At 42.7% G+C, this 27,970-nt stretch overlaps 1 long non-coding RNA gene across 5 annotated transcripts in view; it reads left to right on the top strand.

The window, feature by feature from the left end:
• Window positions 1–27,970, top strand: part of LOC142491073 (uncharacterized) — a 258,366-nt gene that overhangs the window by 25,060 nt on the left and 205,336 nt on the right. The gene's annotated exons all lie outside the window — the stretch shown is intronic.

The following is a 27,970-nucleotide window of genomic DNA, read 5'->3' on the forward strand; positions in this document are numbered from 1 at the left end:
AGGGAGGGTGAAAGGGAGAGAGGGAGGGAAGGGGAGGGAGAGAAGGGAGAGGAGAGGGGGGAGGTGAAAGGAGGGGGAGGGGAAAGGGAAAGGGAGGGGAGAGGTAGGAGGAGACGTATGGGGAGAGGGGGGTGGGTAGAGGAGGAGGAGGGGAGATGAGAGGGAGGAGGAGGGGAGGACAGGGGGAGGAGGTGGGAGAGAGAGAGGGGGATGGGAAGAGGGAGAGAGGGAGGAGGGGGGAGACAGGGAGAGGGGGAAGGAGGAGAGGGGAAGAGGGAGGGGGAAGTGGAATGGGGAATGTGGGGGGGAGGGGGAAGGCCAGGGGGAGGGGCAAGTAGGGAAGGGGAGTGGGGAATAGGTAAGGGGAGGGGGAGTGGGGAGGGGGAGTAGGAGAGGAGGGAGGGGGAAGGAGGGGAAGGGGGAAAGGGGTGAATTGGAGGAGAATTGGAAACCGGCAGGAGGAGAGAGCGTGACACGCACAGCAGCATCACTGTTCCAGCGCCCCTGGAGCTCCATACAGCATCCATACAGCATCTGCCACACGTGGGGACGCCAGAGAGTGAGCTCCGGTCGCCATCTTGGATCCACAGAAAGTGTTTCCAGTCCTGCTGCTTTCAAACATCCTGCATCCTGTGAGTAGGGTAACGATTTTGCCCCCCCGGATTAGTGTGTGAAACCCTCCAGAATCCTGCATTAGTTGTTAATAAATAGCTTTTTTTATTATTTTCTGTCTGGCTAGTTGTTGTTGTGAGTCTGTCTTGTTTGTTATATGTTGTTAGTGTTATATGTTTTTATGTCCTCATTTTGACATACTGCACTATAATTTTCTCTTTATTTTTTCACATATCACGTCACGTCTTGGAGAAAATCTGCATTTTGCTTATCACCATCACCAAAGGACTTTGATTTGGACTTTACACTACACGGTTTGAATTGGCGCCGGCAGTATCTTTTTTCTTTCTATGATATACCACTGTGCCAATCAATGGTACAGGGTGGGTATAGTGGGGCCGAGGTGGGTGGTTAGGCCTCCTGTGTGGGAAGCAGGGGACAGGGGTTAACCCCTTATTTAATATAACGGTTATTAATCGCTAAGGTGATTAAGGGGTTAGGGGGTTAGGGGCCATTAGATTATATTTTTTCATGTACTCTTGCTGGCAACAGAGGACATGGACCTGGAGAATGCTAATGAGGATGCCCTTCATGATGGCAGGGGAAAGTAGAAAGTTTTATTTACTTTATTTATGTTGGCTGGCTAATGTTTGATTTTGAATGGGCAAAAGAGCAACAGTATTATCCATATGAGGATAATAGTTATTTTGCCCATTACTGTACTGTATGTGTTGGGGGGGGGGGGTTGTTGAGGGTAGAGGAGGTGGGTAGTAAGGTTTTTGTGTGTATTTTTGTTTATTGTTAAGGTTATGAAGGGGTTAACTCCACCTGCAACCCCCCCCCAAGGCCTAAACACCCACCAAGGACCAACTACCACCTTCCCTCACCCCCGCTACTCACAATAAGCATGGCAATGGTAGTTAACCCCTTCATTGCCTTAGCGGTTAGCCACTAAGGTAATGCAGTTGCCTGTAAATCAATTTTTAATGCATGGGATTCATGCCGGGGGTCTCCGGTGCTGACATTAATGGCTATCAGCTCCAGAGACTCCCGTTATCAATCTGATGCAGGAAAAAAGCATTTTTTTCACAGTCCTCTCTCGCCGCCTTCTCAGCAGGTTTTCAACAGCCTAACGCTAATTTTTCCTGGCGTGAGGATTTTGGGAGAAACTCACATTCTAGAGCCGTGATTAGCATCGATAAACTAATCGAGACTACTAGAATTGCATGAGTTTCCGAACGTGCCAGAAAATGGCTTATTGCTGGTCATCCGGCGATCTGCTTTGGACGGCTGAAAAAATTGGCGATTCATTCCTTTATCGCCCACTTATCAAGGCTTACAGAATAGCAGTAGGCATTTTGGCCGAAAACGCCTCGATTAGTGGGTTATTGAGGCTTATAGAATAGGCCCCTTAATGTTTAATCTGTGATCTCATCCAGTCATCCTCTATTTCAATTTAAATTAACTCCACCAATAATAATATCTAGTGGATTAAAATCAGGCTAATTTCCTGTCACTGAGGATGATAATAATAGTTATTGCCAGGAGATTTACATTCCATGCTAAAGACTTTTTTTTGTTTTTCCTTCCTAAGGGAATCCAACAGGTTTTCTCTACTTTATAGATTACTTCTCACTTGAGATTTAACACAGACCACCAAGCTCATTTCACCTAGAACTATAGGTTGAACTAAAATGCGGGTCCCTGAAGTGAAAGTTTACTTCTTTATCCAGTAAGCTAAAGAAATAATGTATTTTTTCTATTAAACAATGGTGTGTGGATAGATTGTGCAATGACTAGACATCACACTGTAAATATCAAGGTTAACAAAAGTCACGGAGAAACCTTTAAAATAATTTAGAGCAGGGATAGAAGGAATAATACACTCAATTTGTACTGATATTGCCATCATTAACCCTAGATTTGCCCTTTTACTTCTCTTAGTAAGTTATGTTTAGTACAGCTATCCCTATTTCCTATTAACTAAGTTTATTTCTTGAAACAATAGTTTGTCAATTCATGTGCAATGCCAATATTCAAAATTAAGCAATAGAAAATGCAATTATTGTATTTAGTAGGGACTGCATTTACAACAGCCCTATTAGTAATAAGAACGTGCTTCTTGCTTGTAGGTTCTATAAGTCATCATCAATATTGCATTATTGTCCATATTTTATCTGCTTTAGCTGCCCTGTTTTTATGAACTAATGAGGATATAGAAAAGAGCAGATATAGTAGTGCTTACAAAATAAAAAAAAAATGTGATGGCAGAGCAATAAAAAAATAAAGCGCTATTTAATAATGAGGATCGGTGGTTTGGGAGACATGGAATCCCAACACCTCCGCCCTCGAAACTGGAGAAAATGTTGTATTTCCCAAATCTGGTAGTTTAGAGGTTCCATTATAAAGATGAGTCTGCACTATGGTTCGGCTGTAGGGGCCCAAATTTGAGATAGAAACAAACATAAAAACAAATGGAGGGGCAAGCAAGGGCTTTCTAGAAATAGAAATAGATACAGAGAGGATGGAGTACAGATTGCCAATTAAAAAATGTAGGGAAATACAGCAGGTGGTAGGAAGTATACTGTTTCGAAAGAAGTTAACCTTAAGGGAGTATAACTCAGTCTTGTGATGTCTGATGTTCACGGTCAGGGTTTTGCCTACAGGGAGAGTTTTTTTTGTTGGTGGTTGGCAACAGCTACAGCAGGTGTTAAAAGGCCTGAACATTTTCTTAGATTAATGAGGGAGGTGAAGGAAGCTTTGAGTATTTGGGAGCATTTGCTAGCAGTATTATGGGCAGACATTGTGTATGGAGGACACGAGTGATGGTTCTGATTTTCAGATATTTACAGATGCAGCTGCTTCAGTGGGTTTTGGTGCCTGTTTTTGGGGTAGATGGTGCACGGAGAAATGACCTAAGGAATAGGGGGCTGCTGGATTATTATGTAATTTGAGACTTCAGGAGTTTTTCCCTTTGATTGTGGCACTGTGGTGGGGGGGTGGGTGGAGGTTTTTAACTAGCAAATAAATGTCAGACAATATGGTGGTGGATTCAGGACCGGTGATTAATTTATTGAGATTTTTGTATTACAATGTCTATGGAGAAACATTTATTTTAAGGGAAAACATGTTCAGGGGATTCATAATATGGTAGCCGACACATTATCTCATTTTAAAATCAGAGCTCAGGAGACTGGCTCCGGGAGCAGCTTCGGTAGGCCATTTATGTCCCAGGTTCTTATAGAGGCTGGCACTTCAAGGGTGACAGATTTGAAGAGGAACTCATTAGCACTGGGTACATGGAGAGCATATTTACGGGCATAGGAGGAATGGGAGTTTTCATAATTCATAAAATGTGTCTTCAAATAAAAAATAATTTTTATGTAGAATGATGTGTAGTAAGTCTAAAATGTATTTCTGTTGGGTTTGATCATATAAGAAATGATCCCTCATAGCACACAATCAACTGCCGCTCTCCCCTCTTTATGCGGGATTGAAGTGTATAAGCTATTAACATCCATCGTAACTAAGAGAGGTGCCTTAAGATCCATAATCGATTCAATATTTATAATAAACTCTGTTGTATCCAATGTGAAGGACGGACCCATAGGATTGGGAGATGGTCATCGGATAGGTTTAGGTGTTATGTAAAGTTGGTAAAAGAAAAAAGAAAAAATCAGTAACACGCAGCCAAGGGAGCCAGGTTGTAGTGGTAATAAAAAAAAATACTTTATTTTAGAGGAAGTCATCACCAAGGAGGTGTAAGTAAAAACCTCCTACATATTTCGCACCAGAAGTGCTTTATTGGTAGAGTTCTCCTTGATAAGCACTGCTGGTGCGAAACATGTAGGAGGTTTTTTTCTTACACCTCCATGGTGATGACTTTCTGTTAAATAAAGGACTTTTTTTATTACCACTACAACCTGGCTCCCTTGGCTGTGCACTGCAGATTTTTTCTTTTGCCTGCTTGAATCCATTCACCTACGGCTTGTCACGCCACACATGCACATTAAGATTACTCTAGGAGTGGGTAAGGACTTATTTTGCTTCTCACTTCTAAGGACTTATGTAAGAAGATAATACATGAGTGATTTTGTCTTATTCAATTTATTATTGCTTTACCACCAATAAGGCTGCAACAGTGTGAGATCACATTGCTGGATGTCACATTTAGGATGGAACTCTTTAGCTATTAAGACTTCTCACCGATATTCACTTTGTTACCCACTCCATGCATTAAGAGTTATTATTTTGTTTGGCCCATATTGGACTTTACTATTGTATTATCATATCCTGTCACTTTGGAGCACCCATTATCTGTTCTCCAAATCCAGTTATGTAAAGTTTGTTAACAGATATGTGCATATGTACGTAATAAAAAAAAAGGATCTGTGAAATATATAATGCGTGTTACTTTATTTACTTTATGTACGTCAGGAGGATTGTGATTTGGATGGTGGGAAACTCCTACGTCTTTTTAGCTGAAATAAGAGTGGCCGTGCATCAAATGGGAGAGTTTGGGGTTTGAATGCTGATTGGGTTCTGGTAATTTGGAAAGGGAGAAGGGGTTTGTGCTGGGAAGGAGTGTTGCCTTTTGTTTTGGGTTTACGAGGGGTAAGCAGAGGCTGGATATTCTGGTTTTGGATGTAGGGGGATGATTTTGGGAAGGCTCCATCTGGTAGATTGGTTAGGGATATGAGGAGTGATTTGTATCGGTTGAAGTGTCAGTTTCAGGGTTTAGTTTTAGTTTGGTCTAAAATATTGTATGGGTTATTTTGGAGGGGAGCAAGGAGTGTGGAAAGCATTTAAATGTGTATGAAAACATGGAATAGATCAATAGAGAAGTTTGTGGTTGCATAAGAGGGTTTTCAGTTAGGCACAGGGAATTAGGAGCGGATATTACTGGGCTGTTTAGATGTGATGGGGTGCACCTTTTGGAAATTGGGATAGACATTTTTAATTTAATGTTTGGCATTGGTGATTTTTTTGTGGGGTAAGTCATGGCCAGTTTAAGGGGTTAAATGGCCATAACATTGGCAGTGTGATCAGGAGGTCAAAGGTGATTCTCATCTTGATGTAGGTTTAAGGTTAAAGGGAAGCATGGGTGGACCTGGATTATATCATAGAGGCATGTCTGGCCAAGAACATTGGGCTTGCATGACCTAGGGTTTGGTGGGCATCTGGGCAGGTGGGTGGCCGATTTGATACGTAGCGAGTCATGATAAGATGGATCATGAACTCTATTGAGAGCTATATGGTGAGAATGGGTGAACCACCTGTATGTGTAATGTTTAATAAAGCTGTGACCAAGTTATCTCATCTTTTGTGTCTCAGTAGTTTTTATGGAGAGGTCGTATGGAGCCTCCACTGGTCATGTAACAGCTGGTATCCATTTTAAACAATCAGTTTGTCATGCAGTTGTTCTCTTTGTGTTGGTAACATCATTAATGAGAAGTATATTTTAATATCACACACTTAAATGATATACAGTATTTTGAAAGTTATTCAAATATATTGTAGTGTAAGGAAACTTTTTATTTATTTGTAAATATCTCCATAGAAGTTGCACACTACACCAACCTGAAAACAATTGTGGTATGATTAGATATGTATATAGCAACTATTCATGTGTATATTTATTTTGTATCATTTGATATATAAAATATTTATCTTTGTTGACTAATTCATTTTATTTTTATATAGTTGTATTGATATTTAGATTATTTTCCCCCTTAATATTATGCAGGTTATAGTGTTTGTATAATTAATAAGAAGGGTAAAGGACTCTTGCATGAAGTTTGTTATTATAGGTCCTGATGAAAGTGGCTGTGACTACCACAGGAAAAAAAACAAAAATCTTCCTTTAACCCTTTGAGTGCCAGAGGTGTTGAAGCACTTCTCAAACACGTGATCACTCCTCGGGAGCAATCACACAATGATTGCTGCATCACCGATGATGGAATAAAAGAAGAGCTATAAAGCATTAGTAAACCCACACCCTGAATATGGAGTACAGTTTTGGGCCCCAAATTAAAAGAAAAACCATTATGGAACTAGAAAACGTGCAGAGAAGAGCCATCAAATTAATGGGGTGGATAATCTGATTTATGAGGAGAGGCTAGCTAATTTTGATTTGTTTACATTAGAAACGAGGTTTCTAAGAGGGGATATGATAACTTACAAATATATTCAAAGACAATACAAGGAGCTTTCAAAATAACTTCATCCCAAGGGCAGTACAAACGACTTGCAACAAGGGAAAGAGTTCTTTCCAGAAAGGGTAGTTAAAATGTGGAATTCATTACCCATGGAGACTGTGATTTCTGATACAATAGTTATCTTTACAAAAAGGTTGGACATCGTCTTAGAAAGGAAAGGTATACAGGGATACATATAAGTAAACATGGGAAGGATGTTGATCCATACAGTAATCTGAATGGCAATATTTGGAGTCAGGAAGGAATTTATTTTTCCCCTTATGATATATAATTAGGTGATATTTCACTGTTTTTTTTTGGGTGGGGGGATCCTTCCTCTGGATCAATATTTGTAAGTACAAATATAGGATAAAGTATCTGTCGTCTACATGTAGCATAGGTTGAACTTGATGGACGTATGTCTTCTTTCAACCTCATCTACTATGTAACATTGCAATGTTAGAACATGATCTCACTAGAAAATGAGCAAATGGCATATGACAGTTGCCGTACACCCCATGACTTAATACCCAAAGTGTTAAAAGACAGTGTGATCCTTTGTATTGCAAACTCACATTTTTTCTTTTAGATTGATCATGGATATGGTGTTAAAAACATAGCAACCAAAAGTTAAAACCAAGTGAGATTGTGTTAATAGAACCTGTTCAAAGGTTACATCAAGAAAATAATTTTATTGTACCTGTAAAAACACTTGATGATAATAACAAATGTACAGTATGTACACATGCTGAACAATATTTTGTAATGGTATTATTTCTTCCAAATATAACATGTCAGAATCTTACCAGAACCCTTCTAACTTATCATGCCAAAAAAAATATAATATGCTTGTAACAGGGACTTAACACTGTTTGAGAAAAACTGCCTCTAAATCCAGCAGTGTGCTGGTTAATTGCACACAGGCAATCAACCAGACTCCACCTGGCTGATTAGGACTTTTAGAAAAGCCTGATGTGAGAAACAAAAGAGAGATTCCTTACCTCACATTTGGGCTGACATAAGGAGAAGGAGGACTGCAGAGATTTTCTTAGCCCACGACTGGGCTGACCTGAGGAAAATATGATGTCTTGATGCACACAAAAGAACTGTATGCTGACAACAAGACATGGGGACAAGAACTCTTTACCTGGACACAAAGAGTGCCAAAGCACACCAGGGTGCTGACCCAGGAGAACAGAGAGGCCTACCCCTATAGCTACAACAGAAACAGATAAGAAACTTTCTTGTTGGACTTTTAGGGTGGTAACAAGCTTAGCTACCCATCCAGTTAGATAGGGCATCTACAATACTGTCTAGTTATTCTCCAAAGTTGAGCAGGTTTTTCTTTTTGTTTTGTGTTTACATTGTTAAAGGAACAGGCTTAATAAAGCCAAGATATGATTTTCTCCTAAAACAGTCTCAATTTGCATACCTCTGCATACATCTCTTACATATGGTGTCAGAAGTTGGGATGAGATGTGGCCCTTAAATTTAAAAGGCGTCCCGGAGACTGCCTGTGATTTTTTGTGCTTTTGCCTGTAAACATCCTGAGCAACAAAACAAAGAATCATGTGCCGAAGTGACCAGATTTAAAGGGCTACACACCAAGGCAGGAAAACTGCACTGGAGAAAGCCACAATGCCACAGTTTGACTGGGAGGACTGCGACAGATGGTGACCCACACAAGGTACTGATGCTGTGACCAGAGTCTACCCCACCACTTGTGTGAAAAAAACAAACCCATGGGATTTTAAAAATGGCCGCTCAGCTGAAGTCAAATACAGACTATGCAAGTATGGGGAAAAAAATGTGTTCTTGGTGTTAAGAGCCCAGCCACACTGAGCAGTGTCCCTTCAGGCCTTATCCGGACGATGAGGATGATTCCTATGTGGCCCCAGAAAAAGGGCTGCAGCCAGAAGAATATTTTTTTCAAGGTGCCAAGTAACTGCAGCAGCAAGCAATGCACTGTAGTCACAAGGAAGATACAGAAGTTTTACTTGGCAAGGGCACATCCAGTATCACTGATGAGAAAGAATGTGCACACAGTACTGCTGATAAATCTACGTAAGTACCAGCACTCACTGTCTAATAGCTAAATGATGAAAACAGTTGTAATGCAGAATAAACATTTAATAATAAAATGAACCAGAAATAAATCAAATGTGTTTGCAGAAACCAGTATCACAAATGGGCATGTCACAAAGTGAGGGGTGGGGGGGGGGGGGGGGCAAGAAGGAAAAGGGGAAAAAACATGAAACACAAGGAATATACACAAAAAAACGGAGAACGGAAAGTATGCTAGGGGGGCGACGTTTCGAGGGACTACCTCTTCATCTGGCCCATTCCCCCTGGTCCAAAAGGACCGAGAGGTACTTCCCTAAGCCTCTCTTCCCCTATACTGGTCAAATCAGACACCCCTGAAAATAGCTAGTAAACATATAGTGTAAGCTAAATACAGCTAAACAGCTAATAGCAGGGTAGCAAGAATCCACTAATGGTACAGTTAAAGCTGAACACTCGTGTGGAGCAGCTGAAGGAGCAGAGCCACTGAGGGTTTGACCACTTCATTTATTTTTCTCATTAACCTTTCACTGACTGTGTGGACTCTTGGTGCTCATTTGCAAGCTGCTTTCTTGCAAGCTGTGTTCAGCTTTAACTGTACCATTAGTGGATTCTTGCTGCCCTGCTATTAGCTGTTTAGCTGTATTTAGCTTACACTATATGTTTACTAGCTATTTTCAGGGGTGTCTGATTTGACCAGGTATAGGGGAAGGGAGGCTTAGGTAAGTACCTCTCGGTCCTTTTGGACCAGGGGGAATGGGCCAGATGAAGAGGTAGTCCCTCGAAACGTCGCCCCCCCTAGCATACTTTCCGTTCTCCGTTTTTTTGTGTATATTCCTTGTGTTTCATGTTTTTTCCCCTTTTCCTTCTTCCCCCCCCCCACCCCTCACTTTGTGACATGCCCATTTGTGATACTGGTTTCTGCAAACACATTTGATTTATTTGTGGTTCATTTTATTATTAAATGTTTATTCTGCATTACAACTGTTTTCATCATTTAGCTATTAGACAGTGAGTGCTGGTACTTACGTAGATTTGTTAGTACTATACAGGGGAATAAGGGTCCCCTTTTGTTCCGTGCACCCTGCAATTGCATATATTTAACACCATCAGAGTGCTGTCTATCGTCCCCTTTTACCCACAGTACTGCTGATGTTTCAGAATTTACCAAAGTAAAGAAGAAAAAGTCTCCAGAGACGCTTGTGAGAGCTAGAAACTCTGCAAGCAAAGTCTTCCCATCTGTTGGATGATAGCCATGGGCACAAGGATGGCAACTCAGTATGCAAATCCGTTCATGGCAAAGTGAACAAATTATTTCTTGTCCACCTGCAGCACCAAACCCCTGGCTTATTTCTGCTACATAGATGATATCCTAATTATTTGGACTCAGTGAACAGGATGGCATCCAATTCCATCAAAGCTTTAATGAATTCCATCCCACCGTTACCTAAAACTGAACCATTCCCACACACATATTCATTTCCTCAAAACGTCAAAAAAATACAGACATCCCTAAACCACAAATTTAAGGATTAGCCTAGATTTGTATGGTATGACAATTTCCACCCCAGACACACAAACCACTCTATCATTTTTAGCCAAGCAATAAGATACAACCAGATTTGCTCAGATACTACAGACAGAGACCAGCATCTTGGCACACTGAGGAAGAACATCATAAATCAAGGTTACAATCACATAATTACAGAAAGCGAAATACACAGACCCACCAGCATATACATAAAAACCTCCTGGAATACAAGCAGAAACAAGAAAAACAGGTACCATTAGTTAATACCTACAATGCCCAACTGGAAGTTTTGTGCAGAATAGCTAAAGATTTATAATCAACCATCCAAAGAAAACAGATTTAATTAAATCTTTTCAAAACCACTCCTACTCTCCTATAGACAGCCACCAAACTCTAGACAATGTATCATAAGTAGCTCCTTGTCACAGCCCATGGATTACGGCACATTCCCCTGTCAACTCAAAAGATGTGAGACCTGCACACACATTCTAACAACAGACTCGATACATACACCACACACATCAGGAGAATATAATTATAGACTTGTTCACTTGTGTCTCATCCAATGCTGTATACTTTATAATTTGCCCACAATGCTCTAGCAGAATGGGACGTTTGGCCACGACCATTTGGCCATGACCAAATCGCCATCAGTGCTTCACTGTCTGGACTACTCACTGCAGGTCACCTTCATTGCCGTCACCTCACCACGAGAAATAAAAATGTGTCCTGGCTGCTGACGGCCGCGCTGAGTTTGCTGGTGGTGCGCACGCATGGGCGTGCTCACAAATGCAGTCGGAGCGGCGGATGTGCAATGTTACCTGGGGCTGGGGAGATCCGAGGACATTTAAAGATGGTGGATGGTGGAAGGTGATGAGGTGACTAGCGATGACACGACCTGCGGCGAGTAGTTCTGGTGGCAGAGGACCGGTGGCAATTTGGTTGCGGTGAAATGGAGCCCTAAACCGATGCCCAATAGTGCATTTTTTGTAGGTGAAACAGGACAAACAATCATAAAAAAAACAGATACATCTGTGGGAAACAGTTTCACAGTCCCATTCATATCAAGGACAAGAAAGTTACAATTATCAAGGGGAATTTCAGAAAGAAAAACATGTGAATACAAACTAAGTAAGCTTTTAATACATTGAATACAGAAGTCAATTGGGAACAATAATGTGTATCTTTCATTTATGAAATATAAATACATTATACCTTTGTAATGAAGTATCCCTATAAACAGACATGCTCCTCTCTATACCTCACACCGACACCCTAATTACTGACTTATCTACATGTAAGTTTTTGCATTTTTCTGTTATACTTACCATCTGCCCTGACACCTCACACTCACCCTAATTCCTGACCAATTTACAGTACACTTGCTTGTTTGAATTCCTACAAAAGATTGTATCCAGGGCTGATGTCAGCCCTAAACGTTATCGGTGCTCAATGACAACATATGGGTGTGCATATTTGGTGCTTAAAGATCCATTAGAAAAGAGAATATCAATCCATAAAATGAATGTAAATTAGTAAATAACCCCTCCTCACAGCCACCAGTATAATAAAGAAACAAGTGGTTCAAGGCAACTGGCTGATCTCGTATAGCACCAAAAGTGTGCCCACTTGTACTCACGGTTGGCCGTTAGTAAGCCTTGGGGGGAGGAGGGGAACCACGCGATGTGAGCTGCGTTGCTCAAAGCTGTATTACAGCTGGTGAAGAGAGGTCCGGTAGAGGACTGAAAACCATTTCAAGGAGCCGACCGAAGTCCGTCAGCTGCTCCGGTGTGGAGTTCCGTCTCCGTCTGCTGAACACTGAAAGTGTGACGTCGTCGTGATTGGAACACCAGGGAATCAGCTGGGCACCGTGCGGCTCGGCTTGTATACTGTAGTTCTCCCTGCACGAAAGCACAGTGCAGGAGGTTTGTAGAGGATATGAAGGTAATCTCCAGCATAGCGTGCATCCAGGCAAACACGTAGAATAGTGAAAAAGTCCCGTGGAGACAGAAACCGGAGCACAGCTTCCCAAATGAACGGGTGGATACAGGACTTGAAAAAAATAGTTTATTTGTTAAAAACAAGTACATGGGTAGTCCTGGCAGGTACTCTGACGCGCTTCACGCACAGGGCGCTTTGTCAAGTTTGACTTGGTCAACCTAGCATTAGAGTCTTTCATAGTATTTAACCATTTTAATGGAGCATGGTCTGTTACCAATGTAAAATGGACTCCCGCCAGGTAGTGCCTCAAGGCCTCGATTGCCCACTTTACTGCGAGACACTCCTTCTCAATTACTGAGTAGTTTTTTTCCCTTGGGAACAATTTCTTACTCAGAAAAAGGATCGGATGTTCCACTCCCTCAAACTGTTGCGAGAGCACTGCCCCTAGCCCTATCTCTGAGGCATCGGTTTGTACAATAAAAGGCTTTTCGAAGTCTGGGCTTCAAAGGACGGACCCTCTGATAGACACCTTTTTACCTCCTCAAAGGCTCTCTGGCACTCCCTTGACCATACCACTTGTGTAGGGGCACACTCTTTTGTGAGGTCTGTTAGTGGGGCTGCAACTTCCGAGTAGTTGGGGATGAACCTCCGATAGTACCCTGCTAAACCCAACAGGGAGCAAACCTGCATTTTTCTTTGGGGGATCGGAACTTCTTTCAGGGAAGCTACCTTATCGGCTAGTGGCCTTACTTTTCCACCACCCACTGCATACCCCAGGTACTTGGTTTCCGCCTTACCTAAGGCACATTTCTTAGGGTTGGCTGTGAGCCCTGCCTCTCTTAGCGACTTGAGGACCGCTTTCAGCCTATTTAGATGGGCCCGCCAGTGTTTACTATAAATGACAATGTCATCTAGACAGGCCGCGGCATAAGCCCTATGAGGTCTCAGTACTTTATCCATGAGCCTCTGAAATGTGGCTGGGGCTCCATGCAGTCCAAATGGCATTGTCACAAACTGGTATAAACCCATGGGAGTGGCAAAGGCTGTTTTGCACTTGGACTTTTCCTCTAAAGGTATTTGCCAGTATCCTTTTGTTAAGTCCAGCGTGGATATATATTCCACGTTACCAAGGGCATCAATTAACTCATCCACCTTTGGCATCGGATATGCATCAAACTTGGAAACCGCATTGACCTTTCGGAGGTCCACACAAAATCTTACCTTTCCATCGGGTCTAGGGACCCTAATTAGTGGACTACACCACTCACTTCATGATCCCTCACGCCTAAATGTAACATTTCTTGTACCTCCTTCTCTACCAGGGCCTTACGGCTTTCAGGCAACCTAAAAGGACGAGAACGTACTTTTACCCCAGGTGCTGTCTCTATCACATGGGAAACTAAATTAGTTTGCCTTGGTAAATCAGAAAAAACATCATTGAATTGTGTAACTATTTCTAACAAGTCCCCTTTTTGTTCAGAGGACAATTGTCTACCCATTGGGTTTTTATCATCACCCACGATGTTCTCCCGTGGGGGCTGAGGACCCAGGTCCGTTTCCTCCTACACCGGGTGGATGAATAGAGACAGCTGCACCTTCCAGGGTTTCAGCAAGTTCACATGGTAAATTTGTTTACCCTTCCTGGACCCTGGTTGAGTGATCTCATAATCCACATCACGCGTGCGGTGGAGTACTTCGAATGGGCCCTGCCATTTGGCTAGGAGTTTGCTCTCACAACTGGGTAACAACAACATCACCTGATCTCCTGGGTGAAACACTCTCATATGAGCATTTTGATTGTAATGTCTCTCCTGACTGTCCTGGACTGATCTAAGATTCTCCCTAGCAAAATGGCCGACCACATCTAGGCGCTTCCTAAGGTCCAATACATATTGCAGGGTATTCTTAGAAGGGGACTGCTGTTCCTCCCAGGACTCCTTTAGGAGGTCTAGGATACCCCGGAGTTGGCAGCCATACAGCAGTTTAAATGGAGAGAATCCCGTGGAGGCCTGGGGTACTTCCTGCACTGCAAACAGCAGAAAAGGGAGAAGTTCATCCCAGACTCTCTTCTCTGAATCTACAAATTTTCTCAGCATCCCTTTTAGAGTTCGGTTAAATCTTTTCACCAATCCGTCAGTCTGTGGATGGTAGACCGATGTCCGAACAGACTTGACCTCTAGTAAATTTAAGACATCCTGCATCAGTTTAGCAATAAAATTTGTACCTTGGTCTGTCAACATAACCTGGGGAAGTCCAACCCGTGAGAACAGCTCCAACAACTTGTTGGCTACTTGCTTTGCCGTTGCAGTTCTCAGGGGAAACGCCTCAGGATATCTTGTTGCATAGTCAACTATTACAAGAATAAACCTGTGTCCTTTCGCAGAAGGTTCTAGAGGTTCTACCAAGTCTACCCCAATCCCCTCAAAGGGAACTGACACCAAGGGTAGAGGAACCAAAGGGGCTGGTTTTTGTCCCTTCGGACTAGTTAGCTGGCACTCCGGACATGCCGCACATAACTTAGCAATATCACTATGCATCCCTGGCCAATAGAATCGGGACGAAATACGGTCCAATGTTTTATCCCTACCAAGGTGACCACCCCAAGGGACAGTATGGGCTAGAGTGAACACAGATTTAACAAACGCCTTGGGAACCAATATCTGTCTGGTGACCTCCTCTGTCTGTGTCTGCCTATTCACCTACACAGGATGTCATTTGATCATTCAAAATGGGGGAATACTATCACTACCTGTGCATTCAATATCTGCTCATCAATTTTTTCCACTTTATCATACTGTCTAGCAAGGACTGGGTCTTCCCTTTGCCTCTGGCAAAAATCAGGGAGGTATAGGTCTGGTAAATCTCCAGGGCCCATATCCCCCTCCTTCTGGCCATCCCCAGCCATCACTTGGGACATCTGGCTACTAGAATGGTCACCTTGAGACCCAGATTTCTGCAACCAGTCCTGTTTGTCAGAGCGTCTTTGCTTCCGAGTTTTTTGAACCCAGTGTCTACTGGGGAAAAGGTCTGTCGAGAAGGAGAACAGTTTACCAGGGTTCTCCTGAGCCATAGAATAATGCTCCTCGTGAGAGACTGGAGCCATTAGGTCTGAAAAGAAAGGCAGTCCCGGCCGAGCACAACAGGGGCAGGGAGCCAAGAAGCGACTCCTACTTCGAGGTAGGCCTCCTGACCTTTTACCTGTAGCCGGATTTTGCCCATTGGATACCGTTTTACATCGCCGTGTATACATTCTATACTCCATGGGGAGTCAAAAGAACAAACGTTAGGCGGTAACAGTTCCTGGAAGACCAGAGTTTTCCCAGAGCCCAAATCTACAAGGGCCTGGATGGTTTTACCCCCAACCTGGGCTGGAAGTAGCCAGGGCTTGTAATTTTCTCCGGTAAAGGCCGAGGCAACGGTCCTGCTGAAGGAACAATCCATCTGTGAACAGTCCACTTAACGGTGGCATTGTTCTCCGCAGGCAGAACATGGAGAGGGTTCCTGTAACAGGGGAGTAATCCCTGTTCAAGTAATGTGCCTTTAATCTAGCAGTGTGGTGGTTAACTGCTGGTAGTCAATTAATAAACACCACCTGCCTGATTTAGATTGCTTACAAAAGCCTGTCTGTTGAGACAGGAAGTGACTCCTTAGCTCACTTGTGAGCTGACCTTTGGAGACAGAGCAGGGGTTCTTGAGTCTCCCAGGAGAGACTGACCAAGAGAACACAGATCTCTGGAGCTGAACATGTCTTGAGCTCTGCTAGAAGACACAGCAGAGCTGATTTCAAGACACAGGGAAAACTACTAAACCTGAAGCTGACACACCCTGAGGGAAGGGAGCTGAACCAGGAACTGAGAAGATTTTCCCTCCAAGAAACAGATAAGACTTTCATTCTTAAGAGACTTCTTATATCTGCTTATTTCATGCTATGTGTTTGTGGCTGGGAGAAATGTTTGACTAAGGGAGATGTGAATTAATTGCATAGTGTTCACTAGAAATACTCCCAAGTGAATAGAAGCTTTGTTCCCCCCCCCCCTGTGTTTGGATGGATTTCCTGATGAAAAGGAAAAGGCACAATAAAGCCTTATATAATAACCTTATAAAAGTCTCCAATTGTGTACCTCTGTGAACTTCCGTCTACATATGGTGTCTGAAGTGGGATGAGAGGTGTCTTTGAAGTTAAAAAGGACCGGAGATTTTTATGTGAAATTTTTTTTATGATTTTTGCCTACAAACAAGTCTGAGCAACTTAGAAAAAAAAAAAAAACCTCATGCAGCAGAGATCAGAGTTAAAGGGATACACACCACTGAAACTTACAAAACCACAGATGGACTCTTTGCCCCAATCCCAAGAGGAGAGAGACTGCTGAAACAGCTAATCCTTATTTGCCTATCACAAAGTGTAATATGGTCATTGAAATAGGGGTTTTGCCTTCCAGCCATAGTCAGGGTTCAAGAAGTGAGTCAGCCCTTAAAAAGGGATAGGTGTTTGTTGTTTTCAAAAGTTTCGCTGAAGCAGTGAATACAGATGGTGACCCACGAGTGGTACTGATTTTGCAAATAAAGGTTGCCACACCGCATAGGGCTACCAGCTGTGAATGGAGTATATGCAGAAAAGTGTGAAAATTGATACAAGACTGTGCTGAAGCAGGGGAATTTTTAGCAAACAAATGCTGAGTGTAAATGCTGAGGGAAAAAGGTATTTCAAAGCCAATTGCTGAGTGTTGAGTCACCCTGCCGGGAATGAAAGAAATAGTCCACTGCAAAGAATGTTTTTTTTCTGCAAGTAAAAAAAAGTATGCCTATACATATCTTGGGAGAAAAACAGACACCCAAATTGTGAAGTGTGAATGCCATAATACCCAAAGATGAGACTGAAAATTACTGAACTCAGGCAGAAAACCAAATTCTGTTGCTGAAACGGAGGGATTGGACCTACTGTAGCAAGTAAATGGTGTCAAGTAAACAGAAGTTTTTACCTAGCAACCACACATTCAGCATACCTAATGAGAGATTATATCTAGCAAGTAAACGTTGTAAAGCAAATAGACTTTTTTACCTAGCAACTGCACATCTTGTATACCTGATAAGAGAAAATGCATGCACAGTACTGCTGATATTGTAAAACTTATCCAAGAAAGAAAAATTATACAGAGATGTCTGTGAGCGCTACGACCTCTACACGCAAAATTTGTCCACCTGTAGGACTACCACAATTGGGGGTTCTAGCAAATACAGCTGCAATAGCGCCTCCTGAAGTCCGGAAGAAAATGACACCTGATAGCCTAAAAATGGAGGACGAGATGCAGCGTTCCTGTAATGAACCCTACCCCATGGAAGAGTGGCCCTTCCAGTCCAATAAAGAGGAAGACATCTCTTACGGGAAATCCGAACCGAGTCACACCCACAAAACACCCCAAGAATGGTGGGGGTGCCTGAACTCGGCACGAACAGAAAAGACCGCTCCCTTTGATGACGAATATGATCAGCAGGAGACAGAGCGGGAGCAGTGGATCACCGAATATTTCCGTCAGCTATTACAGTTGCAAGAAAAGCCGGGTGGATCCAGTGACACTGCTAAAATTTCAAATGAAGATGGAGACCCCAATATCCCTGAAGGGACGGTGTCAAAGGTGGAAAAAGAAAAGCGGTTCTTCACTTACCGTGGAAGGAACAGACACGTCCGCAGATCCTGTGGAGGAAAAGGGGGACCGAGTTGCCCTGCAGCCTAGAGAAAATGGAGAATTCGTCCCGCGGTTAACCGAATATCCAGAGGGCCAAAATCAGAAGTCGTGTACCCCAAAGAAGTGTCTGTCCGGTGCCAACAGTGAGGAACCCTCAACCAACCATCCCAGGGAAGTGGAACCGGAACCAGTGAGTGACGATCCCTTGACCAGCCATGAAGATGCCCTGGAAAATGCCAGGCATGACTGTGATATGCTCCGTGAACAATTGAAACAAAAGGAAAATGGTTACACAGAGCTACAGAAAAATAACGTGAAGCTACAAAAAGATGTGCTCACAATTTACTCTTTAGCCAGGACAGAATTGGACGATCTCAAGACTGAGCTAGATACTGCAAATGCTACTATTTCCACCATGGATGAAAAGCAGAGCCAATCTGATGAAATGGTGGCTACGCTAAAGCAGAAGTATGAGGAGGCACTGAAGCAGATGACAGTCTTCCAGCAAGAGGTTCACACTCTTCGCATAGAGCTGAATGTCTCACAACAGGAGGTCAACAGTGTCCGGATAGAGGTGGACGTATCTCAGAAAGAGGTTCAGACACTCCGCAGAGCACTGGATGCCTCACATCATGAGACCAAAAGCTGCCGCACAGACCTGGAAGTTTCCAGAAAGGAACTACACAGTCTCACTGAGGAGCTGGACATTGCTAAAGAAACTATTGCCAATCTTAATACAAATCTCCAAGTCTCCCAGAAGGCGCTTCAGACCCTCAACCTAGAGAAGGATGTCTCACGCCAGGAGACTGCCAGTCTCAAAGCAGAAGTGCGTAAATGGAAGGAGGACTGCAAAGAGGCCCTGAATAATACAGAGACTGAAAAAGGAGAACATTTAAGATTACAAAAAAAAAACCGTAAAACTCAAAGAAGAAAATTTTAATTTGACAAACGACGTCAAGGAAAAAAATGAAAAGCTGCACGAGCTTAAAGAAATAAATAGACTTTTGGAAGGTGAGAAGTTTGAAGCAGAGCACCGACTGCAGAACCAACTGCAAGATCTGCATACGCACCTCGAGAAGGCAGAGGAGAAGCAGCGAACTCTGCAGGATGACAATCTGCAGGCTGTTAAAAAAATTCAAGTGCTGCAGGAACGTCTGATGACCCTGTATGTCCCCGCAAAGCAGCATGAGAAACTGAAGGCTACCCTGAGCATCACCAAAGCAACTCTAAAAGCCAAGCTTAGAACCCAGGTGACGTGGCACAAAAGGGAGCACAAGAAGGTCCAGAAACTGAAACAAGTAACTGTGGCCCAAGCAAAGAAGTTCATAGTGCTTCACAATGCAATAAAAATGTGGAAGCAAGCTCAGAGAAAGCAAAGCATGCAGATAAATTCCCTGAGAAGAGACTTGCAAGACACACTCAAAAAACAAGGATCTCTCGCGGATGAGATTACAGTCCTACAAGGACAAGTATTGACCCTGACTAAGCATCGGTATCCCACAGCCTCAAAAACCCATGAAGACAAGGGTACAGTGAGAGCTGGGAATACCGCTCATCTGAAAGACAAGGTTGCAAAATTTGAACCACCTAAACAAGCACTAGCAAAACCTTCAGCCACCCAGCAGGCAACAAAAGAAGGTACACGTGCTGAATTAAAACCAGAAGAATCCTTAGCTGATGAAGCTGAAACGATGGGACATTCTCTGGAAGTGGGTGTGGAATTGCAACTTAATCTCAAAGAGGCTGAACTAGCAACCCCATTGAGTGGGAAAAGGGCAGAGAGACAGCTTCAAGAGCGGAAAACTCAAAGGCTGTTTTTAAACGCTCTGCAACTGCTGCCATACAGTATGCCTACAATAAGACGAGCACCCGACGCGAGGGAAATCTCATGACCGCCACGTAGAAAAAAGACTATACTTGGAAAAAGTCCTCCTCGAGCAACTGAGGGGTGCTGATCTCAAACACCTTCAGGAGGAGACATGAATAAACTGGAGAAAGGGCTCCAATCCCAGCAGGACTGAGGGTTCTCTTCCTCCATCCACTCTCATTCAAGTCACAGAGATATCTAGAATGAGAGTGGAAGGATGGGCTTTGGCCGTGGCAAGCCCGAGCTTCCCACAAACAGGGGAGGTATGTAACAGGGGAGTAATCCCTGTTCAAGTAATGTGCCTTTAATCTAGCAGTGTGGTGGTTAACTGCTGGTAGTCAATTAATAAACACCACCTGCCTGATTTAGATTGCTTACAAAAGCCTGTCTGTTGAGACAGGAAGTGACTCCTTAGCTCACTTGTGAGCTGACCTTTGGAGACAGAGCAGGGGTTCTTGAGTCTCCCAGGAGAGACTGACCAAGAGAACACAGATCTCTGGAGCTGAACATGTCTTGAGCTCTGCCAGAAGACACAGCAGAGCTGATTTCAAGACACAGGGAAAACTACTAAACCTGAAGCTTACACACCCTGAGGGAAGGGAGCTGAACCAGGAACTGAGAAGATTTTCCCTCCAAGAAACAGATAAGACTTTCATTCTTAAGAGACTTCTTATATCTGCTTATTTCATGCTATGTGTTTGGGGCTGGGAGAAATGCTTGACTAAGGGAGATGTGAATTAATTGCATAGTGTTTCACAAGAAATACACCCAAGTGAATAGAAGCTTTGTTCCCCCCCTGTGTTTGGATGGATTTCCTGATGAAAAGGAAAAGGCACAATAAAGCCTTATTATAATTTCACCTTATAAAAGTCTCCAATTGTGTACCTCTGTGAACGTCCGTCTACAGTTCCCTTGCAGGAGGGTAACACGGATATCGCTCAGCTGGGCCGGATACTGGAGACCAGGCGTCCGATGGGTCCTGTGTGCGACGTCCTCTGAAGTTCCTCTCATGTGGTGACAAGTCAACATCAGGAAGTGGAGGAGGTTTTCGGCGGTGACCGGTATTTAGACCTCTCCATTGTTGGAAGGACTGCTCCCTCTGTGGAACTTGGCGGTGGCGTATGGATGGTCCGTAGTTTCCCCATTGCTCTGGTCTCCCTCTTTGGGCGTCCGCAAGTGCCGGTGTAGTCGGATGTTCTGCCCTCCGAAAATGGCTCACCCAGCGACTTGTATCTGCTGCAGGGAGAGATCCTCCTCTCTGCGCAAATCTCGCCCACAATAAAAATATTTTAACATTTCAATTTGACTGAATTGTGACTTTATTTGTTAAAAAATGTATTTTGATTGAGTTTGTAAGACTACAGTAATGCTTATGAAAAGGTTAAGATATTGTTTGTGTGTATTTATGCACATACATTTGTACTTTTATACAATCAGGTATGTTTGCCATATTTACATAAGTCTTTAAATACAATAGAATTTAATAAATACTACAATGCAATAAAGGAAATTAATATTTAGATAAATAAATACACACAAAGCTTATCATCTAAGAGATATATTTACTTCATAATAGCTATGTTGAAAACATGGCACAACATTTAAAGCAAAAGTTAATAGAAGTTATGAAATAAATATATTTTTAGACCTTGGCAGTACAAATAATGACATATCTGGTTTGGCTTAAATCAGCAGTTTTTCATTAAATTCAATGATTGATATCCGAGAACCCATATGAACTGTTGGATGAAAGGGTAATTGACTGACATTGACAGTAAAACAATCTGAGGCATAAAGAAATACTGAGCTTGCACACAGATTCCACTGTGGGTTTTTTATTATACACAATAAAAATGCACAACTGGGCCTCTTGTGGTTCTAGTCATAAGTCTGAAGACAGATGTTCTGAATGTTAAAGTCCAGAAGTAATGCATGTAGGTCAGAAAAGGAGGTTACCAAGTTTAGCGTCTTGGGAAAAGAGTAGCAAACAGAATTTGCTGGTGACCTCTACAGTCATCTACAAGAGATTTCTCAGGTGATTTAAAAAAAAAAAAAAAAAAGAATAAAATGCCCTACTGTCCTGTATACCCCAAGTTGAAAACTTCTTCCTACACTACTAATAAACAACAGAGACTATACATCAAAAAATGTTTTTTTTTTTCAATTTCATTTGAGTTTCAGAATAAATTATAATAAATATAATGTTTAGCTGTGTTGTACTTTTTCTACAATACAAGTATATTTCATGTTCTCCTTTAAAGTGGGTTTTAAATGAATCGCAAAAGCCACATTCTTACCTTAAAAAAAAAGTATTGCTTTGATAGATATACTGTAGATATTAGAAGGTGACACATTATAATATAAAAATAAAATAATATATGCTTCTCTCATTGGTCTGCACTCAATATGCTATAATCAGGGGTGCGCAACTCCAGTCCTCAGCTCCTCCCCCCCCCCCCCCCCAACAGGTCGGTTTTCAGGATATCCTAGCTTCAGCACAGGTGGCTCAATCAGAGGTTCCGTTGAAGCCACTTGAGCTTAAGCAGGGGCTGATTGAGCAACCTGAGCTGAAGCAGGGATATTCTGAAAACCTGAGCTGTTGGGGGGCTTGAGGAATGGAGATGAGCACCCCTGCTCTACACTATAGGACCTTATCTTATGAATTTTTTTTGCACCATTTTAAAACAAGAAAATACTATACTATAAAGTAGTGAGAAAATGGCAACCTACTTCAAATTAAGTAGACAATGTAAGGGAGGTATGATTTTGCAGATCAGATGCTAATTTGCAAATCAGGCAAAATATGACAATATTTTTTCAACAAAAGAATCACAAAGCATTAAAAATCAATTGACCATTATTCTGTAATGTGATAAGCACAGATGACGTGCTATCGCAGGAAAAGCCCCATTAAGGTTTCTAATTTGGGGAAATAAAAAAGATAGAGTGGTTTTAATTCACGTGCTTAAAGCTGCAGACCAAGCAATATCCTACGTGTTTTTTGTAAATAAATCAGTACTGTACTATGAGAAATTCCTTGTAGCATTTAAAAAAAATTACTCTGAATTACATTTTTAATGTATTATAAATAAATGTAAAAACAAACCGCAGCTTAGACGGCTGCTTTAATGTGGTTGTAAACACCTGGAAAATGAAAATACAATGTTGTGTAGTATGTGTGTAACTATTGCATTGGCAACTTCCTATGGGACATGTTTAATGCTTATGCCCCTTACCCTGTATTTCAAGCTGGCTGTTAATAGATAAGTAATAATGTTAAACACAAGTAAAATGTATTTTAACATTTTATTTGCAGGCTCTTCCACATCATACAGATTGACCTTGTGCTTGGCTGGCATATTATCTAAAGTGGAAGCTTACTGTAGGTGATGGCAGAGACCAATGGTGAAGGGGAATCGGGGGAGCAGTGCTTGCTCTGGTTCAGAGCTCATAGGTCTTGATATTTGTAAATATTGCAGGGTTGTGCATTTCTCTGCAGTGTTATATCTGCACTGCCAAATAATTGATGGTGCCCACCAATTGCAAAATAATAGCATTTCTGATTGGCTAATCTTGAATATGCTCTTGACAAAGTATCAAGCCCATGCTTTGTCTAGTCTCTTATCTTGTTTGTCTCTGTTCCTTGACTATAACATGTAGCTGGAATGACGCTACTTGCTCTAAAAAAAAGACTGGTCAGATTCCTAAACAACATCATCTTCATTTATTTTGGAAGTAAAAACTCGCCTGCACTTAAGGGGGCAACGCACTACTTTACAGTCAGTTTGAGAACAATTCAAATGATATGCATTTATTTTGTTAAACAAGTGTAACCCCCTTTCCCTATGACAATGGGAACTACGCTTGCTGACTTTACCTGTGGCTCACAGAAGGCTTAAGCCTCCGCCACTGAGAGCCTGGGGTGAGCTCTCGCCCTTATACATCGCCTCACCCAGAAGAGGGATCCAAATGTATGCAGGACAACCCTCACAGGAACCAATACACAGATAAGCAATACAAACACACAGGTATAATATAACTGTTTACTAACACACACTAATAATAACTGTAGTACCCCCAACAACACTTACCCACAATACACGGACCCGACACAATGTTCACCACCCTGATGGGGTTCCTCCAAAGTACAGAATCCACCCGCATGCCTGGGCATCTAACCATCCCGGTGTCCACAGAACAAGGCCCACCAAAAGAGTGTGTGTGGAGTAGCGCTACCCCGGGTGGAGAGTACATAGGAGATCCTGGATCAGCAGAGCCACAACGTGATCTCACGATGCAGGGTCTGCCAACTCCCCTATCACCTTACCAGTGGTATCCGCCTCTTGAGGGCGCTCCAGCGGGAATGTCTCCCTTAAAGTCTATAGGCCCTGGGTCTGGTCCCAGACCGCAGGGCACCGCATGGCCATCCGGTCACCAGTGTAGAAACGCTGTCACTATAGTGCTATGGGGACCATCCCTACCTGGTGCCTTCCCTACAATACTACACTGTACTGTGACTCTGGGTCTAACTGGGGCCTCCAGGAGAAGTCTGGCTGCTACCTGCTACCTTGGCTGCCTCCGTCTTTGCGCCAAAACTGTATCTATCTTCCTTCTCCTGTTAGGAGCCATATTGGCTCTCACTGCCCATGTGGCAGGCATGCTCTAAAGCATCCTGGGACTTGTAGTCCCTCCTATGTGTTGCAGAGTCATCCAAGATGGTCGCCACACTGCTGCTACAACTGCGCATGCGCAACACGTCTTCTGCGCATGCGTGACATCCAGGATGGTGGCCCCCTACATACCCGGACCACCGCGGAGCTCTGGTGCTCTTACACTCTGCAGCAGTCCCTTCCTGCACCAGAGGTAAGTGGGGAGCTCGGTTACACAAGAGTCAGACAGGAAAAGACAGAGTTATCAGGATGTCCTACAGGAAATTGCTTCTTATTTCTGCTGTCAGTGGAGGTGTTCTTTCATTTCCAACCATTCCATAAGTGGGTGAATCTCTAATAAAATAATCTAATGTTCTTCAACATTTATAGAGGCTTTTGCCTGGTCTTTTGTCCAATAGCAGATTGAAATGCTGATCTTTTGCGAGGTTACTTCAAGACCTCTGTAACGGCTGTCTACTTTTCCTCTATGAAAAGGGTCGTGAAAGGTGGTGCAGCGGCTTGGAAAAAACGTGTAATCAGAATTGCACAAAAATCTAGGTACAAAAGTTTATTGGCACATAGTAAAACAGCAAAAAGTACTCTTACGCGTTTTGCGCGGTCTCCCATGCTTTATCAAAGATAAAGCTTTGATAAAGCGTGGGAGACCGTGCGAAACGCGTAAGAGTACTTTTTTGCTGTTTTACTATGTGCCAATAAACTTTTGTACCTAGATTTTTGTGCCATTCTGGTTACATGTTTTTTCCAAGGCAGCTGCACCGCCTTTCACGACCCTTTCCATGTTGAATTCTCCTGGTAGGAGCACGCCGACAGCACCTGGATCTCCAGATGATCATCAAAGTGAGTAACTTTATTATCTACTGTTACTTATCCTATGTGCCTTACTACATTCAAAGTCCTCTACAGCCATTGACACCCATATAAGATCTACCTTTTGCAGACTATTGGGAGTCTACAGAGCGTGGCAATCAAGGGACATATACAGTGGCACTATTGATCACATTGTGGATTATGGAGGTCTAGCTTTATCATGCTGTTCTGTTTGGAAAGACATTTATGATTTAAAGGCTATCATTGCATTATCACTACGTGGATATTTCCTGTGAGCATTGCTAGGGGATCATTCCTCTATTTCTTCTACTTTTCCTCTATGCTCCAGGTGTATTCCCAGACTGTAGTCTGTCTGTTTACATGAGCACCCTTGTCTCTGACAGCATACTAAGGACCTGGCAACATTTGTGCTTCAGGAGAGCAAACAGCAAATAAAGACTAGAAATGAGAATTTGGTACAACAATTTTTTGTGAATTTTCCTTAAATTTCACTATTTTTCCGTAATTCCACATTGATTGAAAATGAGTGTAATCAGACTATGAAATGCAGACACTGAAATATGGCTTTTTGCTACAGAGGAACTAATATGCACTTAAACTAGTTTACATATGCAAATAAGTTAATTTACATTTTCAAATATGCTTCTTTTTCCGGTATCTCAGGTGTGTTCACTGCTAATTCTCCTTGTGCAGAATAAGTGACACTATTTGGAGGTCTATAAGTAAATGTACCCTTAACCAAAAAAAATGCCTATCTCTCAAACTAGGAAATTATTGTACTCCTCTGTACTTGATATTCTTATTCTCTCTGTGTCTGATGATTCAGTCTCTCAGTCTCTCAGCCTCTCAGTCTCTCTCTCTCATTACACCCTTAATAATAATGAATGTCATCATGTGTGTAACTAAATGGTTCATTATCCTGATAACTCAACTCCTCAGGGTCTATGTAAGCTTGGTACTACTCTAATTTGGAAATCTAAAGGGCCAATGTCGAACAATGACCCTCTACCCCAACCTCCAAAAATGCCAATAATGCTTAAAATAATCTAGTCTTTGCCACTCGTTAACCTAATATAAAAAACTGAAACCGAAAAAATACTTTTTTAAAGTGAAGCTGAACCTGCATGTTCTGACTTTATTAATTAGGGCTCTAAGGGGAAGATTCTCAGAAGTTAGTTTCTCCGGGTTTAGGATATCCACAAAGCTAAATATATGCAAAACCAATGGTCATTAGTTATCTCATTAGCGTAGGCTTAACGCCTTGTCAAATTAGCACTGCCTTGCATTAGCTTCAACTAACATGGCGTTAAACCTGTCTTTTCCAAAGGTTGTGTTACTTCCATGCAGATGCGAGTTATTTAATTAAATGTAAAAAAAGAGAAGACAGGAGAGTTAAAGAACCCTGTAATTAACTCTCCTCCTGCCTTCCTTGACTCTTTTTCCACTGTCTCAGAGGAGGATGTGTCGCTGTTGATCGCCTCTTCTCCCTCTACCACTTGCCCTCTTGACCCCATTCCCTCCCATCTCCTAAAACCTCTTGCTCCTACTATAATCCCTACGCTCACGCACATTTTTAACTCCTCCCTCTGCTCTGGAACCTTTCCATCCTCCTTCAAACATGCAACAGTCATACCATTACACAAAAACAGCAAGCTTGACCCTACCTGTCTTTCTAACTATCGGCCTGTCTCCCTCCTGTCTTTTGCCTCTAAACTCCTTGAACGTCTTGTATTCGCTCGCTTGCTCCATTTTCTCAACACCTATTCTCTCCTAGACCCTCTACAATCTGGCTTCCGCACTGCTCACTCCACGGAAACAGCCCTCACTAAAATAACCGACGACCTCCATGCTGCCAAAGACAGAGGTCATTACACTCTGCTCATATTACTCGACCTCTCTGCAGCATTTGACACCGTGGATCACCCTCTTCTCCTTCACATTCTCCATACTCTTGGCATTCGGAACAAAGCTCTATCCTGGATCTCATCCTACCTCTCCCATCGTACTTTCAGTGTCTCTTCTGCTAATACCTCCTCCTCCTCTATTGATCTCTCTGTGGGGGTACCCCAGGGCTCTGTCCTGGGACCTCTTCTCTTTTCTCTGTATACACTCTCTCTAGGTGACCTAATAACATCTTTTGGGTTTAATTATCACCTCTATGCTGACGACACACAAATATATTTCTCAACACCCGACCTTACACCTGCTGTACAAACCAAAGTTTCTGAATGTCTCTCTGCTATATCATCCTGGATGGCCCTCCGCCGCCTTAAACTCAACATGGCTAAAACAGAGCTCCTCATACTTCCTCCCAAACCTGGCCCTACTACCTCCTTCCACATTACTGTTGGAACTACGATTATTCACCCAGTAGCCCAAGCACACTGCCTTGGGGTCACACTCGACTCCTCTCTCACATTTGCCCCTCACATTCAAAACATTTCTAAAACCTGTCGCTTTTTCCTCCGCAATATAACAAATATACGCCCTTTCCTCTGTTGCTCGACTGCTAAAACTCTGACTCAGGCCCTCATTCTCTCCCGTCTTGATTACTGTAACCTCCTGCTGTCCGGCCTTCC

Source organism: Ascaphus truei, chromosome 3, assembly GCF_040206685.1.
Source record: "Ascaphus truei isolate aAscTru1 chromosome 3, aAscTru1.hap1, whole genome shotgun sequence".
NCBI lineage: Eukaryota > Metazoa > Chordata > Amphibia > Anura > Ascaphidae > Ascaphus > Ascaphus truei.